We start from the raw sequence: 20,275 nt of genomic DNA, 5'->3' as shown, positions 1-20,275 counted from the left end.
GCATAATATGATATTTTATGGAGTGTTAATGACATCACGCTGTGGTGAAAATGAACAGTACAAAGTGGAACCTTCGGGCTTCTCACTGGAAGAGACGGAGCCCATGTGAGCCAGTGAGAAGACGGGCTGTTTGTGATCATGGGACTACCAGTGTCAACAGCCAAGCTACAGAAGGAACATGAATGGACATTACTGCAGGAGACTCTCATCCATGCTCTGACGTCAAGATGATTTAGTCCCTACCTAACATCCATAGGCTAGTCGTTAGCATCAATTACTTATCCTAGACAGAGGAGCTCACTGCGTATTGCCTGACTATTCCTACCATTGACCTCGCTGTGTACTCTATTAGAGCAGGAAACCGTCTTATTGTTGTTTCAGGAAATCGTTTGTACCCCACATCACAAGACCTTATGATGTTCATTTGCAGTAGCAACACGTAAAGAGTACGAAAAATCCCTTGGCAATACGCTTATCTATTCCCTTAGCCCGCATAGTATGACCCCTATCCAATGTGAATTAGTAGCCTAGCTAATGCCCCCAGTAGGCTTAGCAGGGAAATTACACTTGTTCCAGACAGAGTTGTTCACATGACCTAGTCTCTCTCAGAGCACGGAACAGTCAGTTCCTGGAATGAGTTTGTTTTCTAGCCGGGATTTCACCCCTCTCTGTTCCCCAATCTGAGATCAAATCAAAATGTATTATATGCACAGGATACACGTGGTGTACACAGTACAGTGAAATGCAGACGTGCAAGCTATCATCTCAACAGTGTGGCGACACAAAACAAAATGTTCAATGAAAGACAATAAGTAGAAGATCATTGTTTTGTTCATTTCTATCCATTACAATAGCAACCAGAGTAATAGCACAGATAGAACAAGGAGCCAAATGTTTCACCGGATGTATAGATCTGAAGCATCCGGTTGGAATTTCCACTCCCCACCAAATATGGTGAGGAGAGGAAGCCTAGTGGCAGGCAGTGGGAGAAGATGGAACTGGGTCAACATTCAGCTGATTTTCTCATTTAAAAAAAGTAAGAGCTCAATGTAATTTTCTGTTTCCAAAATGAGAATCTGTTACAAACAGAGTGCAAGTTTTGTAGATGTGACCCTTTGACAAAGTATAAAAAAATGGCTTTCTTTACAAGGATTGCAAGGGCGAATGGAGTAATTGGACACACTCAGTTCACAGAGAAGGTCCCCAACGTAAATATACACATACATGCCAGAATGCACCAATAGTATCTCGCTAGCTCGTGCTTGGCTCTGCCCACCTTCTTGCTTGTTTTGCCCACTAAGCTTCATTTGCTCCAATTGAAAATGACGCAGATGAACTATCTTGAGTTAGTTATAAATATCTTTGGTAATAATATAGTAAATACACCTACTTCTAGGAAATATCCTTTGACAATATGTAACCTTGTCTTTGAGCCACAGAGTCGGATTTCTGTCCAGTGTTAATTTAGTAGCCTTACTCCGTGGTTCCCAAACCTTTTCACTCAGCCCCCCCCCCCTAGTTCTATGGGCACAAAGCACTGTTCATGACACAAACTGTTCACACCCCTCTTGTTGGTGGAGAGAATTTTTCAGGTTTAAAGCTTATTTTCTTGCAATTCTATACATTTTACCATGCCTAATGTGTTTTCACGTGATATTTGAGTGACTAAAAAGTTACAATATCTATGGGCAAAAAAACCTAACCTAGTTGATCTGGACATTTCTGGACATTTCGGACAAGTTAAAAATAGCTCTCTAAGGTATGCAACGACTAACATGACAGGAGGAAATGATGATGCACTACCCAGTTTCTACTATTACAACTTTGAAGAGTAAGTTTTAAAGCCAGACTGAGTTCCTTGAAAAAAATACTACTGCCCTAGCTAATGCTTTTAGTAGGCCTACCAGGGATGTCAAACCATAACACTCCTGTCCAGTGTGAAGTAGTAGCTAATATAAGTGAAGGCCCTCAGAGAGTTGTCCCCAGTGTGACTAATGGCAGACAAGGGAAGCTCATTGCCAAGGCACAGCCATCCCTTCCTCAAGCTCCCGCCAGGCCGATAATCAAAAGCACCTTTGTGAGCTAGAAGAAAGGCTGGGCTTCTTGGCTAGGCTACCACACTGTGGCAATTAAACATGTTGGTAAACATGGACCTCCTCGCGCTCTCTCTCTCTCTCTCTCTCTCGACTTCTCTACCTGTGTAACTCCTCTTAGCGCCTACCACAACACAACTCCACACTGCCGCCTGGATTTGCAAAATCCTCATTGGTTTTGACTTTGTTTTTATGTGACGAGCCCAGATGGACTGGTCTGTCCTCTCTGCCGTAAACTATATTCGACACCGCTTTACTACAGTCATTAGTGCATCCCGGAAGCAACAGCCAAGCCTCTTCTTTGCCCTGCTGTCTGCCCCAACATTAATTGAGATGCTAGTGATGGGTCATTTGCCTTTTCACTCTCACTCCGGTTCTCCTGTATTGCAAGTTAAACAAAAGCTCAAATCATATTACTTGTTCACTGACGTTCACAATGTGAAGCGGATGGACGCACTGATTATGGTGCTCTAAAGATGCAGTCGTGTCGGTGCTTATAGAGGTACTGAATGTTGGTGCATTATGTGGATCTCCGTCTGATTTGCTCCCTAGCGTTTCCTTAAATAGTTGGCCTTGTATGACCCTTAAATAGATGTACTGAATGTCCTTCCCGGTGGTTGACCCAGGGAGTATCAATAACACACGCCTCTCAAACATCCCATTTGGTATGTGAATCCTCTTGTTCCATTTTCCTGTTATGTGGTGTGTGTGTGTGTGTGTGTGTGTGTGTGTGTGTGTGTGTCTGCGCCCGTGTGAGTGTATGCGTGAGCGCATGTGTTCTTGCGCGTGCACGTCTATTGCTTTCAGTGTTATTCCGAGCTCTAATATATTGTGTGTGTCACTGTGTTTATCTTAGAAAAAAACAGAGTGAGGCTACTTATTCCTGACCTCGCACTTCCTCCCAACTCTTCCACATGAGTGACCTCACACGCAGGAAGTAGAGTTCACTGGGCTGCCGGGACACTCAGGATGTGTGTTGATTTCATAAATGAACCATTAAGCCATGTTCTCCTCAGATATTTCAGTTCAACTATTCATGTTTTCCTAAATCGACACTTCATTTGCATGCAAATAAGCCATTTGCTTCGTTTCATGCTGCTATTGTAAGTGTTTTCTTGCAAATGAATTTAGATTATTTATCTTCTCCCTCACTAATAACATTATAAAGGCGAGGAAATTTGTCTTGAAAAGAAAGGGTTCATTCCAGTTAGCCTAATTAAATAACAAGAAGACGATAGCGTGACAGATTGAACTATTTAACTGTGAGCTTGCTCTGTTAGCATCCCTCATAGCACAGTTTCCCCATCATTGCACTCCAGCAGTGGGATCTACTGTTTATCCAGATAGAAGAGTGCCCCCTACTGGCCCTCCAAAACCACCTGCTGCAGCAGTCCTGATCATCTCTCATCAAAAGCTGGCCCGACCCTGCTTAGCTTGCAGTGGTAACCACCAGAGGGGCAGTGTGGTACGAAGAGTGTTGCTGACAGACTAAAGCATTTAGGGGCAGTGTGGTACTAAGAGTGCTGCTGACAGACTAAAGCATTTAGCAAATTTAGCATTTCAGTCACTCTTTGAAAAGGGAGAATAGTAAAGGTTTCTTAAAATACATTGCAATGGCCATTTCGATGTGGACCTTAACCCATAAGAGTCTAAGCCCTGTCTAAGCCGGTGGAGGGGGGAATTGTTTTCCAATATGTAAAACATTTTGGAATTGTTTTCCGAAATTCCATTATGGAATTGTTTTAAGAAGGTCATACCAAGGATCATTTTGCTATCTTAATTTTAAGACCCCTTGAAGTATCACTACATGGAACAACAGAAAGTCCGCCCAAAAAATCAAAAGGAAGTTTATTTGGAAGTGTCTGTCCTATATCTGAGAGATATACAGTAAGAAAGATCCGGAAACATTATTATTATTATTATTATTATTATTATTATATATTTTTATGTATTTAACCCCTTATTTTTGGCACTAAACAGTTTCTGGCTTAGACAGGGCAAAGACGGTAGAGTGATTTATTAACATTATTTTCTGCTTACATATGCAATTAAACAAAGTCAAATATTCCCTTCAAGCTAGCTACATTTAATGGATTTCTGACTGTTCACAGGAAGGAAACGACCGTCAGCATTTCTCACATAAATGCATATAAATCCTGTAATCAGTGTTGGCTTTTTTGAGAAAGAGTTATTCAGGTTTTTTTCCCATGGAAGGCAATGGGACAAGATGGTGGCCTATGAATGTCTGGAGCTTTCTGCATATTGTTGTCCAGAATTTGTTTCTCCACTGAAGCGTTATAAATCTTTGCCACTGCGCAAACCTGTGCATTACATTATTATCACTCAAACAAGCAGGCAGATGGTTGGCTAAAATAAAAATAACAACGCCGTGGCAATACGCAGAGAAACATTACATTGATAAAGACTTTTTGGACTATCGCAGAAATCCAGACCCCTTCCCTCCCTCTCTCTTTGTCCGCCTCTGAATGCGCCACCTGGGGGCAGCAGTTGGAGCTGTTCGGTGCTGCTTCGCGGTTGTTTAATGCAACGCATTCACACAGTTTGAGGGGTCCCCACTTAACATGGAAATGGGGTTGACCTCACGCATGCTGCCTAGCCAACTCTGGACCTAAATGGGACACCAGGAAAGTATCTGAATACACCCATTGTCTGGGGCACTTGATGAAGTTTGGGGTTGAAGGGTTTGATCCCATTTTAAAACCATTAGCAAGTATTGCCCTCGCTCGCCTTCCCTGAAGGAGACCACTGGAAAACACAGTCCAGAGGATGCCAGTGGTTTCTGCCCCAAACTGGGAGAATAACTCAGAGATCCATGAGATCTTTCGCAGAGGCGATTCCATGAGCATTGTTCTCCTTTTAGAGACTGTGGTTGAGAATAATGCACCATGTGCAGATGTGACCACAGGACAGACATGGACACAGGGCATACTATAGCCTATCCTCAGTGCAGTTGTTGCTCTGGGTTTGACTGTGCTGGCTTTTCCAATAGACATGTGGGAACTCTCACAGACAGGCTCAGTCAACTCATTGGACACTACACAGGCACATGGTATGAGGCAAGACCAAGTGGTACAACATGCTGTCACAATTTTAGTTTACTAGCTAAATAACACGTACAACCTAGTAATGGCCATAGTGTTACTGCATTTGAATAGTTAGCTACTGATTAGGAGATACTGTCTCACTGCTAGACACACATATACAGCAATTGGGCTTCTGGATGCTAATTAGTGTATGCACATTGTCATTTTCTTGTGGCTATATTGGTACACATAAGTACACATTTTATTTTAAAGTGCCCTTCAGCCTCACTGAGACCTCCATGCCAATTATGGGCACTGGCTCTTTTTCAGGAAGTCTCTGTTATTTGTAAGTGGATATTAATAACTTGAATAACTGAGAAGCAATTCATGTGGAGACAGTTTATCTTCAGTGTGTGAGAAGAATATGGGAGAATATTTTTTTTGTTTTTGTGAAAGGGCCATTCCACGGTAACAGAATGCAATCAATGGTCATTGTTTTTTGTTTGGCATACATTTTAAAAAGGGAAAAATCGAATTCTCATTCTGTTACTGTGGAATTGCCCGAAAGCAATTTTCAGAACTGATGTTGATCCAAAATGAGTGTTCCAAGTGATATAACCTCAAAGATGACTGTCACGTTCGTTGGAAGCATACTCAGACCAACATGCAGCGTGATCTGGGTTCCACAGCTTTTTTATTTAAAGTAAGTAAACCACACAACAAAACAATAAAGAATGAACGAAACAAACAACGAACCGTAACAAAGAGGTGTAACATACACTAACTCAAAACAATATCCATAAAACACAGGTGGAAAAAAATGCTACTTAAATATCAAATCAAATCAAATTTTATTTGTCACATACACATGGTTAGTAGATGTTAATGCGAGTGTAGCGAAATGCTTGTGCTTCTAGTTCCGACAATGCAGTAATAACGAACAAGTAATCTAACTAACAATTCCAAAAAACTACTGTCTTATACACAGTGTAAGGGGATAAAGAATATGTACATAAGGATATATGAATGAGTGATGGTACAGAGCTGCATAGGCAAGATACAGTAGATGATGTATGATCCCCAATTAGAGACAACGATAGCCAGCAGCCTCTAATTGGGAATCATACCAAACACCAACATAGAAAAACTAAACTAGAACCCCACATAGAAAATAATAACTAGAAACCCCCCCCAGTCACGCCCTGACCTACTCTACCAGCGAAAATAAGGGCTCTCTATGGTCAGGACGTGACAATGACGTATCATCATTTTGTTCTTTATCAGGTCAGTTTCAGATGTGGAATGATGAAACAACTTTCTGATGAAACAACTTTCTGATGATGAACTGAAGAGATGAATAATCTCATGATTGATGTACTGTTATTGCACTATGGGAGCCAATATAGGATCCAAAGGTAATGAAGTTTCTATGAGGCTCAGTCTGTTTTTTTGGTAGCGTCATAATCCAGCTCTGTGGTTCATGCATGAGCTAGCTGGTGTTTGCCACTTCCTGATTCACTGCCACATGGGTGATTGAACTAAGAATAGGCCTACTGAGTCTTACTCAAATCAACGGAGCTGACTTCACGCTTGTGCGAATTATAATACAGTACCTATTCTGAAATGGCAATTTAGAAATTGGGAATTATTCTCAGCATGGCCACGGCCGAGAGACCCATGAGACGGCGCCCAATTGGCCCAGCATCGTCTGGGTTAGGGGAGGGTTTGGCTGGCCGGGATATCCTTGTCCCATTGCGCTCTAGCAACTCCTGTGGTGGGCCAGGTGCGTGCACGCTGACACGGTCGGTGGTTCCCCCGACACATTGGTGTGGCTGGCTTCCGAGTTAAGCGAGCAGCGTATAAGGAAGCATTGCGGCTTGGCGTGTTTCAGAGGACGCATGGTTCTCTACCTTCGCCTCTCCCGAGTCCATAGGGGAGTTGCAGCGATGGGACAAGACTGTAGCTCCCAGTTTGTATATCACGAAAATTGGAGAGAAAAAGGGGTAATAAAAGAGAAAGAAATCAGAAATGAGGAAGTATAGTACCCAGAAACAAGAGACTGAACGGACATGAGTTCCTTGGTTCTGAGATCTGTCAACGTAAAGAGGTATTTAATTGACTATGCCTATTGGCAACTTCCAACATCCTCACTTCTCCTCAGCTTCGAAAAGTGTTAATATAATTATTTTTAAATGCACCTTGCCTAGGGGATAGGACCAATGTGAATCACAGACATAGGTTGGGTGCTTCAACAAAGTTGTATCTTTGCATGTGTGTTTCTCACACTACCTTGTCTTTGGTGATGCCATTGTGATTGACCCAGCAGCTAAACTGTGAACTCAACAGCCTTTCATTCTGTGGAGCCTAACTAAATCCATATGAAGTCCCTCTTCCCCCCTACCTCCCTCCTCATATCTACTCAGTGTAAATCTTTTCAGAAGCTCTCTTATGCATGTCCAAGAACATCAGGAATCAAAATGATTTTTATTAGCAGCGATGGAAAAGCTTTGGCATTCAGCTCTGCCTGTTAGTTGCCAGTGTGCAGGGAAAGCAGCTGGAACTGGGTACTGCGGGCTGTGGGGAGAGATTATGTCAGTGTGTGTATGTGCGTGAGTGTGTAGCTGGGAAAATCTGTGCCTGTCAGGAGAGGGTCCCCATCATTCACTCTCAGGACTGGGACAAGACTATTGGACTGTTAGCACATTGCTGGTTCTGCTGCAGTGGAGGATAGGAGCTCTCAGAATATGCAAGAGGAACACTGATTAGGGCTGTGAGGGAAGATGGCAAGAGTAGCAGGTGCATCATACAGGCATTTTCATGTAAAAAGCACCATGCGCTCTAACATGTGAAGTTTATAGGAGCACATCAAAAACCCAAGAGCACCTTCTCTTTATATTCACTGTAACCAGCCCTCTCACCCAGTGAGTACCGTCGGGTCTTTCCAAATTTGAACCAAACATACAGTTGAAGTCGGAAGTTTACATACACCTTAGAAAAATACATTTAAATTCAGTTTTTCACAAGTTAAACAATTTAAAGGCAATACTACCAAATACTAATTGAGTGTATGTAAACTTCTGACCCACTGGGAATGTGATGAAAGAAATGAAAGCTAAAATAAATAACTCTCTCTACTATTATTCTGACATTTCACATTCTTAAAATAAAGTGGTGATCCTAACTGACATAAGACAGGGAATTTTTACTAGGATTAAATGTCAGGAATTGTGAAACACTGAGTTGAAATGTATTTGGCTACGGTGTATGTAAAACCTCCGACTTCAACTGTACGTAGCGTAGCACGTGGCAAACAAACAATAAAGCTTGTAAGGTAGCAAGGCAATAGCAGGCAATAATTTCATCACAAAGGCAACTGCACAAAAGGTGCATAAACAATGAACATGTATTGGTTACCAGCTACACGTATCGAAGAAAAACAGATCCATGACTAAATGGCTGCTTGGCTTGGCCAGAAGCACGTGACGGCCATTAGCGTCCAAAATCCCACACAAACAAAACAGAGGTGAGGAAGTCCTCTTAGTCCTCTTCTATGCAATAAAAGCTGTTTGTACTCACATTCAATGATGAATACTGGTTGTTGTGAGAGTTGTTGGTGTGCTCAACTACTCAACTCTGTCTGGGTGAAGGTATAAGGTATAAAGGTATAAGGTATAAATACCTGCCACAGGTGCACTCTGTCCTCACGTGACCATAAAGTTGAGTAGAGGGCACACCTGCCACGAATGCCCTCTGCCCAATTCCCGATCAGGAATTCTGTACAACCAATAATAACAAGTGTGTTACTACAACTGTTTATTGGTGTAAATCCTTGGAAAGTGTCTGATTAATTTGAACGGTTTATTTTTATGTATCTCGTTTCACTTGCATGGAAACTTTTTCCCATTTGAGTTATTTTGGTAATTTATGTTTTTATGTTTTGTAATGTGATAGATGAGATCATAGGCTTGTTAAAAGTTTTGGTCAGAGAGGAAAACTTTCTTCCAGATGATTTAACTTGTGTCCCATTTTGTGATAAAAATGGGCCCAATACTATCTGAAATATTCTGCACTGTTAATGCACAGATGGCCTAATTACGCAGTGTGAGCCGCGTGTGTGTGTGTGTGTGCCTCGTCTGTGTGAGCACGCGGTTGAGTAAAAAGCTCAGACTGACTGCGTCTAGTGGAAGCCCTAGTGGAAGTGAAGTGTGAGAATGTGACCGACCAGCCAGTGGAATGCAGAGTGAGCTTCCACAGCGACAGACATGTCTGTTCAGCAGCTGCTTTGTTTCCTGGCCACCATGACTAGCCTAACTGGCCATACCCCACCAGTCAGAGAGAGCACTCTGGACCTCTCAGCCTGATTAGTCTCCTACTATGCACATCTCGCTGCCCCCCCATCCTGTCCACACTGTCTGTGCTCCCTAGGTGGGCCCCTGGTCTGTCGCTCTCTGTTAAGTTATAGACAGACCCATGGGATGACTGGACTGGACTATACGAAGACAGGGACATACTCTAGGTATTGTAAAGGCATTGTATGCAAAGTGTTGAAAAGGCTTTGAATTATTTTGATGGGTCATTTGAATGGATTATTCTCCATTAAACACACATAGGTATGCGTTCCGCCTCTGACACGATCACAGCAATGTAAAAAGGCCTTGTAGTGATTTCATCATTGCAAGATATGCCTTGGGGATTGTCCAAAAGTGTCTGTTGCCATAAGCTCTGAGCGGGCCTCTCTGTTTTAAAGTGTTTGCCATCTGTAAGTCTCCAAATCCACTTTTATGTTACTTTTCTAGTGTATAATAGAGTGAATGATGACTGCAATTTCTTTAGTGCTTTATAGACCTCAGCATAAAAAAACAGGCTCAAAGTTCAAATGGTTCACATGAGGGCCTATATTATAGTTGCCTGTAACAGAGCTTATATTAGAGGCCTGGGCCCCACCATTATCAAAAACTGAACCAGCAGATATGAAATGCTTGTTAAAAACCCCAACAATATCCGCTTTGGGACGCTTGTTTGGGATGCTCTGGATCGAGTGGGACAACATTCCACAGGCCACAATCAACAGCCTGATCAACTACGTGAAGGAGATGTGTCGCGCCGCATGAGGCAAATGGTACTGACTGGTTTTCTGATCCATGCCCCTACCTTTTCTTTAAGGTATCTGTGACCAACAGATGCATATCTGTATTCCCAGTCGTGTGAAATCCATAGATTAGGGCCTAAGGAATTTATTTAAATTGACTGATTTCCTTATATGAACTGTAACTCAGTAAAATCAGAGAAATTGTTGCGTTTTGCGTTTATATTTATGTTCAGTGGATGTAACGTTTATCTTTTTAAATTCTGTTTTCCTGTTGGAACTTGGAGCCCATGAAGACTGACCCGGCTCCAGCATTCTCTGAATATAATTGCAGCGTTAACAACTTGAGGCATCTCCCTCGCTGGACCACACTGCACCAAACACCACAGGAAGGGCCCTTACTCGCTGACAAAAAAGATCCCCGTCGCTAAGGCCCGCTCGCAGGCCTCTCCAGTGAAGAGAGAAAGGATGGGAGGCCCCACTTCCTCTCACTGTGGGTCTGATGGAAGTCAAACAAATGTAGGCCTGATTGCTGTGCCACTGAGGGGATGGCTCTCATTGGATTTACTGTATAGAATCATTGCAACTTCATTAGTCTCCCTTCCTGATTGTTTAATCTTAAACCCCTGAAGGTTTTATGTAAAATATGAAGCACATTTGTTTCCTTTTACTAGGCCACCACTGGTGTTCATCCTTAGTGTGTAGGCTGTATGCATGTACAGATGAGGTAATTATCACAGGTTTTGGTAAAGACTAGCTCAGTCTGCTAAATGAATTCAGATGTAGTGTAAAAAGCTTTCAGAGTCATTATTAATACATCCAAGTGTGCAGTGTTTAAGCGTTGTCATCTGTTGAATACTTTTACGAAAGGGTGCAAAAAGGTCAGAAAATTGAAAGAAAATGTCTTGAGGGGATTTGTTCCTTTTCTTTGTCGGCACACCTGATATTCTTTGAGTGTCGTGTAAGATCTCTTTTCCTTTGATAATCCTCGAGATCGAACATCAAAGATAGTATTCTCTCTCAAAGAAGTGAGTTTCTGTCTATATCCCCGAGCTCGTACATTGGCACCTTAATTGGACAGTTTTTAAGTTAAACTTTTGTACCATTTTCCAAGGATGATGAAAATACTAGCCAGGAGATTCTGGACATTGCTAAAGAACCAGCGAACCCGTTTAAAAACGGTTTGGAGGAAACAACTCTGGGGAGGTCGTAAATGAGCTAAAACTTCCAAAAAGTGAACTGTCCCTTTAAGGTTTCACAGGAGAACAGGAAAACAAACGCATTGGAGTGTGAAGTCTGGTTTCCCGGAATGAAGGAAACACTTGGATCAGGGGGAGATTAATTTTAAGGAAGAAAGAAAAATACCAGTTGCCAGTTCATTGCCATTATGTTCCACAGGCTTATGGTTTGGGAGCCACAACAAAAACGAAAACTAATGACATGTTGACTTTACGTTCGGTTTTAAATAGAAAAAAATAAGAAAAATGGCTCTATTAAAAATGCCCCGTCCTCAGTTATCGTTTCTCTTTATTCCCTCCTTCCCTCTCCTCTCCTGCGCCTTCCACTCACCAATGAGAACTGAGTGGGACCGGAGGACTGGGGCTGGAAACAGAGCACCCAGGCCCTGACTGTAGTCTGATTTTCTAATTGAATGAGTACAGCGTGAGCTGCGGTTGGGGGGGGGGGGGCCAGCAGCAGGCATGGGAATACGTAACAGCTTCTAGAGAAAAAGCCCACAAGAAAGAGAGAGAAAGCGAGACAGAGGCTGAGCAGCAGAATGGAGAAAGATGCCACTCAGACTCTGAACTGCAGGGCCAAATGCAACATGAGCTCACGGATTGGACTGGAGGTTCTCGGTCCGCTCAATGTCAACCTGCACTCTTCCCACTTAGACACTCACTGACTCATTCTAACCTCAGGTCTGACATATTTGGCACATTAGTATGTAGTCGTGTTATCGCAACATCTCTGCTCGATAGATTACTTATCAAGTCTAAAATAGCATCTTGAGTGTTGAAATAAACCCATAAGACATTTGGTCCGGTTGATCATGGGAAAACTCCTGTATGTCCAAAGACCCAAAATAGACTGCGGTTGGCTATGCTAACACTATGACATGCACAGTAAATGTAGTGTCTGTTCTGACTCTTATCTTCTAGGACTAAATTCACTCCTAAAAAGGGATACGGTGGCCGTCACACATGCATTGCTTCTTGCACTGCTTCCCACTGCAATATTTCCATGTGTTTGTGGTTGCATAATATGGTAATAATTACCATCACACACACACACACACACACACACACACGAGCAGTTGATGTTTACCTGGAGTTATGTGTGTTTCAGGTGTATTACTGCTGTTTACTGGGGCCTCCCCAGTCCTTTCATGGCCCCTGAATGACATTCCCCACTCTCCTGCAATCTCTCTCATTCACAAAATACACAGCCTACCGTCACATTAGACTCCATTCTGGCTTCTACAAACAACTACCCACAAAAAAACCTTATTCCGCTGTGTGCCTGTTCTTTACAGCAGCTGTGTCTGTATATGGTTTGTACTGTAAAATGTCCCCGTCCATGTCGTATTTTCATCAAAAGCGTCAGCTTGTAGTTCAGCCCGTTTTTCTCTCTTTTGTTTGACAGGCCATCCCATTACATCCAGGGGTCCCACTGCTTCGGTTCCGTTTGCCTCCACCACATCTAAGCCGGTAAGACATGACATCGCCTTGTATCCCTTTACACTCATACCAATATATACGGGTTGAAAATTGCAGATGTGTGCACTGATAAGTGCCTTTAAATTGGAACACAGTGGCTGTACAATAACACGCTAGACATGACGTCAGAGCTCTGCCTCTGTGTGGGTTTTGACTGACAGCCGTTCTGAACTTGGGCACCTCGAGCAAGAAGAATGTGCCTCCCGCTAATTTGATAACTTTTGCACATTTTTTGTTGTCTGAGGGAAATGCTGTAAGTTAAGAGGACTGAGAAAGATGAGACGTTGAGGATTATTATAAATCCCTCTTTGATGTCATACAAGCAAGCCGAACACCTGCGAGTCCAAGTGCATAGCATAAAACCGATGCCCTATACAGTGTCAACTTATGTCACAATTTATGACCACTGTTTGATGTACAGTTACAAGATGACATCATACCCTGGGTTGTTCTGATCCGAATGAGCCTGTGTTTGTCTATTGTGAAGAACATTCGCTGCGGCACACACACCTGACACACACGCACCTGAATGCAGTTATGGCTCCTTTCTATAGCAACACACGTGCCCTGCCCACCTGAGGATCTGTCGTTTTCAGCCATCCATTTCCTGTTTGAAGGGCCCAAAAATCCACTGGTCACTTAAATCACGCCAGATGGATTGCTTTCATTTTACTCCTGCAACTCTTTCATGCTCTTGCTTGTGCCTGTTTTCTCCCATTAACGTTACGACCACAGAAATGTTTGTAAGGACCTGTCAAACACACACCGGTAATGGTTGAAATAGGCTCAGTGGAATACGTCGGCTTTCTGTTGAATCTATAAAGAACACATTTAACGCATCGTCTCGACACTTCTCACAAGATAAGAAAATGAATTTATTTTGATGGGTGCAAATTTTTTGTGAAGTAATCATTTAATACAGTTGAAATGTTTACGAATTAGATGGCCTGAAATGAAAACAACTTTGGAAAATGAACACTTGGATTATAGTGATATGTCTGGCCTTGTACTCTTACAATCTCTACCCAGCACAGCCAGAAGAGAACTAGCCACCCCTCAGAGTCTGGTTCCTCTATAGCTTTCTTCCTAGGTTCCTGCCTTTCTAGAGCGTTTGTCCTAGCCACCGTGCTTCTACACCTGCATTGCTTGCTGTTTGGGGTTTTAGGCTGGGTTTCTGTATAACACTTTGTGACATCTGATGTAAAAAAAAAGGCTTCATAAATACATTTGATTTGATATTGCAAACAATGTAAAGTATGTGTAGAGAGGTGTAATCGAGAGCCAAGCATGTTGATTTTTAATCTGAGGGTATCCTGCTATTGACCCACTTGTTGAATTATACAACAGTAATTACTCAGCCTTGTTTTACCCAGTCATGTTAATTCAGTCAAATACACCCCTTCTACAGTATTTCTTCAAATTAAACCGCTTTTCTTTATTTTAGCTTAAACACATTCCTGATTCCATTAGGAAAATGTACACTGCTCAAAAAAATAAAGGGAACACTTAAACAACACAATGTAACTCCAAGTCAATCACACTTCTGTGAAATCAAACTGTCCAGTTAGGAAGCAACACTGAATGACAATACATTTCACATGCTGTTGTGCAAATGGAATAGACAACAGGTGGAAATTATAGGCAATTATCAAGACACCCCCAATAAAGGAGTGGTTCTGCAGGTGGTGACCACAGACAACTTCTCAGTTCCTATGCTTCCTGGCTGATGTTTTGGTCACTTTTGAATGCTGGCGGTGCTTTCACTCTAGTGGTAGCATGAGACGGAGTCTACAACCCACACAAGTGGCTCAGGTAGTGCAGCTCATCCAGGATGGGACATCAATGCGAGCTGTGGCAAGAAGGTTTGCTGTGTTTGTAAGCGTAGTGTCCAGAGCATGGAGACGCTACCAGGAGACAGGCCAGTACATCAGGAGACGTGGAGGAGGCCGTAGGAGGGCAACAACCCAGCAGCAGGACCGCTACCTCTGCCTTTGTGCAAGGAGGAGCAGGAGGAGCACACCGTGCAGGACGTTTGGCATTTGCCAGAGAACACCAAGATTGGCAAATTCGCCACATGCGCCCTGTGCTCTTCACAGATGAAAGCAGGTTCACACTGAGCACATGTGACAGACGTGACAGAGTCTGGAGACGCCGTGGAGAACGTTCTGCTGCCTGCAACATCCTCCAGCATGACCGGTTTGGTGGTGGGTCAGTCATGGTGTGGGGTGGCATTTCTTTGGGGGGGGCCATGTGCTCACCAGAGGTAGCCAGACTGCCATTAGGTACCGAGATGAGATCCTCAGACCCCTTGTGAGACAATATGCTAGTGCGGTTGGCCCTGGGTTCCTCCTAATGCAAGACAATGCTAGACCTCATGTGGCTGGAGTGTGTCAGCAGTTCCTGCAAGAGGAAGGCATTGATGCTATGGACTGGCCCACCCGTTCCCCAGACCTGAATCTAATTGAGCACATCTGGGACATCATTTCTCTACACATCCACCAAACGCCACATTGTACCACAGACTGTCCAGGAGTTGGTGGACGCTTTAGTCCAGGTCTGGGAGGAGATCCCTCAGGAGACCATCCGCCACCTCATCGGGAGCATGCCCAGGCGTTGTAGGGAGGTCATACAGGCACGTGGAGGCCACACACACTACTGAGCCTCATTTTGATTTGTTTTAAGGACATTACATCAAAGTTGGATCAGCCTGTAATGTGGTTTTCCACTTTAATTTTGAGTGTGACTCCAAATCTAGACCTCCATGGGTTGATAAATTTCCATTCATAGTTGTGATTTTGTTGTCAGCACATTCAACTATGCAAAGAAAAGTATTTAATAAGAATATTTCATGCATTCAGATCTAGGATGTGTTATTTTAGTGTTCCCTTTATTTTTTTGAGCAGTGTATATAAGTGCATTAAGAAAAATACATTTCACAATAAATGTAATACCAGAATTCACACCAAAATCCCTGAACGTTCATTATTTGTCAGTCAATATCTGATGGATTTAAACTGTTTGGAGCATATTCAACCATTGTCCAACTGTTGCATTTATTAGAATCGGTTTAAAATAGATAATGGCTGTTGCTACTTTCTACATACACCAAAATGACCTGTTTCTGATGCCAACCTGAACCAGATTGCGATTTATCATGGACGGTTTTCGGATTGTGTGATGGCGGGGATGCAGGGTTGTGATCCAACCAAACTAACTACAAGTGTGCTTGTTCCTCAACGGCACAGCTGGGAGATAAAAAAATTAAAACTTAGTTGAAGACTGATGCATTGAAATGACTTAGGAACTGTGTATGATGTGCAGAGGTATGTCATTTTTGTTGCACCTACCCCACATTTTCCAGGAATATTCTTATGTTACTGAACGCATCTGGAGTATTTACAATTGCCGTCATCAACAAATGTAGCAAAAAGTACAGAATGTAAAATGCACATAAAAGCAAATGTAAAGTTTGGATTCTGTTGTGTGTCAGGTGAACTGCTGTGCCCTCACCTTTGGTCTGATAATTTTCCCATAATCTCCAAACTGTTCCCTTTCAATTGCTATGCCTTTATGTTTTTCTGTAAGAAACATTCCAATTTAGCCCGGTTACGTACACCTCTTGGGGGGGGACAACACCCTGCTACATCTCAACTCCCCGTGGAGTGAATATGTATGTGATCGTAGGTGCGGGGAAGGACGACAGAGGCAGAGAGAAATACCGTTTACAGGGAATGTATTATTCATAAACACAGTAAGTTGAGTTAATTGGAAAAAGGTTCTGGATGAAACCAAAGCAAAGAAAGTAAAATTTAAGGAGTCCCCTCTCCTACATTACCACTTGTTATCTAACCTTAAGCACCACCTGGCGCAGTAACCAAAATACAGGGGGTGGTCCGCCCAGGTCTTCCCTAGTGTACATAGACATACTACAGGTTAGTATGCCCGCAGACCTCTTGCCTAAACACTCCCAAGGTGCATTCCCCTTCCCCCCTGAGAACAAATGAAACAGAATAATAACTAATACTTAATGAACAATTTCAATAACCAAAAACAAGTCCTATTGGCAAACACATACCTCAGAAGGAGCAGCTACAAAATAATATCCACAAAACCTTTACTGACCGCAACAAAAATCAACACATGACATAAAAAAAGAAGGTCCTTTCTGATAAAGGAACATTGGCTTTTATCAAGCTGCAGTATAAGTTGGTAAATGAAGAGACAGCTGTTTCCCCTGATGAGAGGGAGGGGTCAGAGAGCCAATCAGCGATGGGGCAGACCAATCAGCTACTTTAGGATTCCAGGAAGCCATTTCCTAAAATACACACACAAACAAATCCACAACAACACAGAAACTGGGGAACGTAACAAGCCCTGTCCATATAGACCAATTCCCACGAGTGTAAATTACTTACTTTCTTCCAGTCTTGTGATAGCCTATTTATGTGTACCCTAATAATTGTGAAGCATTTGTTATTGTGTACCCCATCAAACTTGAATAATTGTGAAGAATTTGTTAGTTGTATAAGTTTTTCAAAGGATTTCAGTATCTAGGCCATGGCGGCAGATAACCTAGTGGTTAGAGCGTTGGACTAGTAACGGAAAGGTTGCTGGATCGAATCCCTGCGCTGACAAGATAAAAATCTGTCTTTCTGCCCCTGAGCAAGGCAGTTCCTGGATGTCGATTATGGCAGCACCTCTCTGATTTAGGGGTTGGGTTAAATGCAGAAGACACATTTCAGTTGTACAACACACTAGGTATCCCCCCTTTCTTTGAAAAAGAATGAAGACATGAATCAAATTATCTACCAAATATAGTTTCATGACTTTGTTTTCAAATTACCACTGGGCTTCCCCAAATACGGAAACCATGAAATCCCACTTGGCGAAAACAGGTTTAATCAACGTTGTTTTCACATAATTTCAACCCCCCTCCCCCTAAATCCAATGACATGGTGAATTTTTGGGTTGATTTCACATTAAGTTCACGTTATCTAAACAACTTCATGTTGAACTGACGTCTGTGGCCAATGGGATCAGATGTATTGTTTTTTAATCTGGTTAGGTTTAGGGATCCTCCTGTGTTTCATGATTCATTATGTCGTTATGTAGTGGAAAATACCTTCCTGATTTGATTCCCCTACTGCTTTAGGACATTTTATACCCTCTCTATTAGGAGGGAAAACCCTTTTGGGTATTTTGGGTAGTTTACACACAAAGGCTCTTAATGGGCCTACCAGGAAGTACACTCCTGGGGCTAAATTAGAGGCTACCCAGAGAGGGTGGCTTGCTGCTGGAACAGGGCCTGCTTCTTTTCTGGCAGTCTCCAAGGCCCTGGGTTCAGTGGCAACAGGAAAGACCCCCCTACTCCTATAGTCGTCTGTGAGTTTTCCCTATTTGCCCAGCATCACAAGACCAAGGCCTAAACCCCAGGCAACTATGTGCACCAGGAGAGTGTTCTGTTCAGTTCCAGGCCCGGCCCTGTCTCAGTGGTGTAGTAATTAATACTGCCCCCAGAGGACAGTAGGCACACATGGAAGCACACTAGGAAGCCCCGGCCCTGTCTAAATAGTGTAGTAATTAATACTGCCCCCAGAGGACAGTAGGCACACTAGGAAGCCCCGGCCCTATCTCAGTAGTGTAGTAATTAATACTGCCCCCAGAGGACAGTAGGCACACATGGAAGCACACTAGGAAGCCCCGGTCCTGTCTCAGTAGTGTAGTAATTAATACTGCCCCCAGAGGACAGTAGGCACACATGGAAGCACACTAGGAAGCCCCGGCCCTGTCTCTGTAGTGTAGTAATTAATACTGCCCCCAGAGGACAGTAGGCACACATGGAAGCACACTAGGAAGCCCCGGTCCTGTCTCAGTAGTGTAGTAATTAATACTGCCCCCAGAAGACAGTAGACACACATGGAAGCCCCGGCCCTGTCTCAGTTGTGTAGTAATTAATACTGCTCCAAGAGAACAGTAGACACACATGGAAGCACACTTGGAAGCCCCGGCCCTGTCTCTGTAGTGTAGTAATTAATACTGCCCCCAGAGGACAGTAGACACACGTGGAAGCACACTAGGAAGCCCCGGCCCTGTCTCTGTAGTGTAGTAATTAATACTGCCCCCAGAGGACAGTAGACACACATGGAAGCACACTAGGAAGCCCCAGTCCTGTCTCAGTAGTGTAGTAATTAATATTGCCCCCAGAGAACAGTAGGCACACATGGAAGCACACTAGGAAGCCCTAGGCCTGTCTCAGTAGTGTAGTAATTAATACTGCCCCCAGAGGACAGTAGGCACACATGGAAGCACACTAGGAAGCCCCCATAAGAGGACGTTCATAAAGGTTACATGTAATAAGTTACATTTGGGAATCTTTGAAGTCTCAAGCATCAAGGCTTCCTCTCCAGTTTTAATTCATGTCAGATCTAAACCAGAATTAGTCTCTTTGACATTAATAAGAGAGAACTTGAGGTTCAGGAGCTCCAATTAAAACTAGGTACACCAGGTGCTAGGACAAACTGCGAAACCAGGGTGCAGAGCAGAAGAATAATTACATCTGCGTCTTGCTGACCAAGAGCGAAGTGTCCCGTCAGCAATTACCAACAATAAGTCCCTCCAGCTCACACAAACTTTGGCCCAGAGAAGCACAGTGTTTTCATTAACTGAGCTGTGAACCCACGCTTGGTATGCCGGTCAGGCTGGCTGGTCTGAGAGTGTATGTGTACTGCCCAGTGCCCAGTATAGTAGTGACCTCTGGCAGGTAGTTTCCATGCTGCAGTGTTCCCTATTGGGAACTCAGTAGCGTAGCAACATCTGCTACTTGCGTTAGCCCAGTGAAAAGGGGGTCACCCAGGGAAATATCTATTACCTGGGGGGAAATTGGGGAGGGAAAAGCAAATAAAAGCCCAGAGTTGTCACCATAAATCCCCACAAGGAGGTAGAGCTGTGCTTGCTGCCTTTTGACTGAGCCCCTTTTTTCAAACTTTTTAAATTCTGCTTTTTTTTTTATCCTGCTCTGCCCACCTCCACTCCTTCCATTCTTGAGGTGTTTGAGGAAGACATTTAATGGACTTATCTTACATCTTTCAATTCTATTCTGCTCTGTTACTTTGCATATCCTCTCCTCCTCATGACCCGTATTAAAATGATTTGATTTAACAAGCACGTGAAATTCACTGTAGCTACTATAGCATATCGCTGTCATAGATGCATGTAACACTATGGTTGTGGTGTCAGCAATTGCTGTCAAGAGGTAACCAACTGTGACTTGTTCATATGTGTGGGTGGGTGTTTCTGTGGTATGTGTGTGGGTGCGTAATATGCATGTGATGTTTT

The 20,275-nt window shown here is 43.2% G+C and overlaps 1 protein-coding gene across 2 annotated transcripts in view; it reads left to right on the top strand.

Annotated features, from left to right (window-relative positions):
• tspan9a (tetraspanin 9a) overlaps positions 1 to 20,275 on the top strand; it is a 281,777-nt gene that overhangs the window by 21,296 nt on the left and 240,206 nt on the right. For both annotated transcript variants that reach the window (XM_024423877.2, XM_024423878.2), the window contains exon 2: positions 12,867 to 12,931. The gene's annotated coding sequence lies outside the window, so the exon portion shown is untranslated. The remainder of the gene's footprint in view (positions 1 to 12,866; positions 12,932 to 20,275) is intronic.

This window comes from Oncorhynchus tshawytscha, linkage group LG06 (assembly GCF_018296145.1).
Source record: "Oncorhynchus tshawytscha isolate Ot180627B linkage group LG06, Otsh_v2.0, whole genome shotgun sequence".
Taxonomy (NCBI): Eukaryota; Metazoa; Chordata; class Actinopteri; order Salmoniformes; family Salmonidae; genus Oncorhynchus; species Oncorhynchus tshawytscha.
The sequence above is the reverse complement of the archived record's forward strand: the minus strand, read 5'-3'. Positions and strand labels throughout refer to the sequence as shown.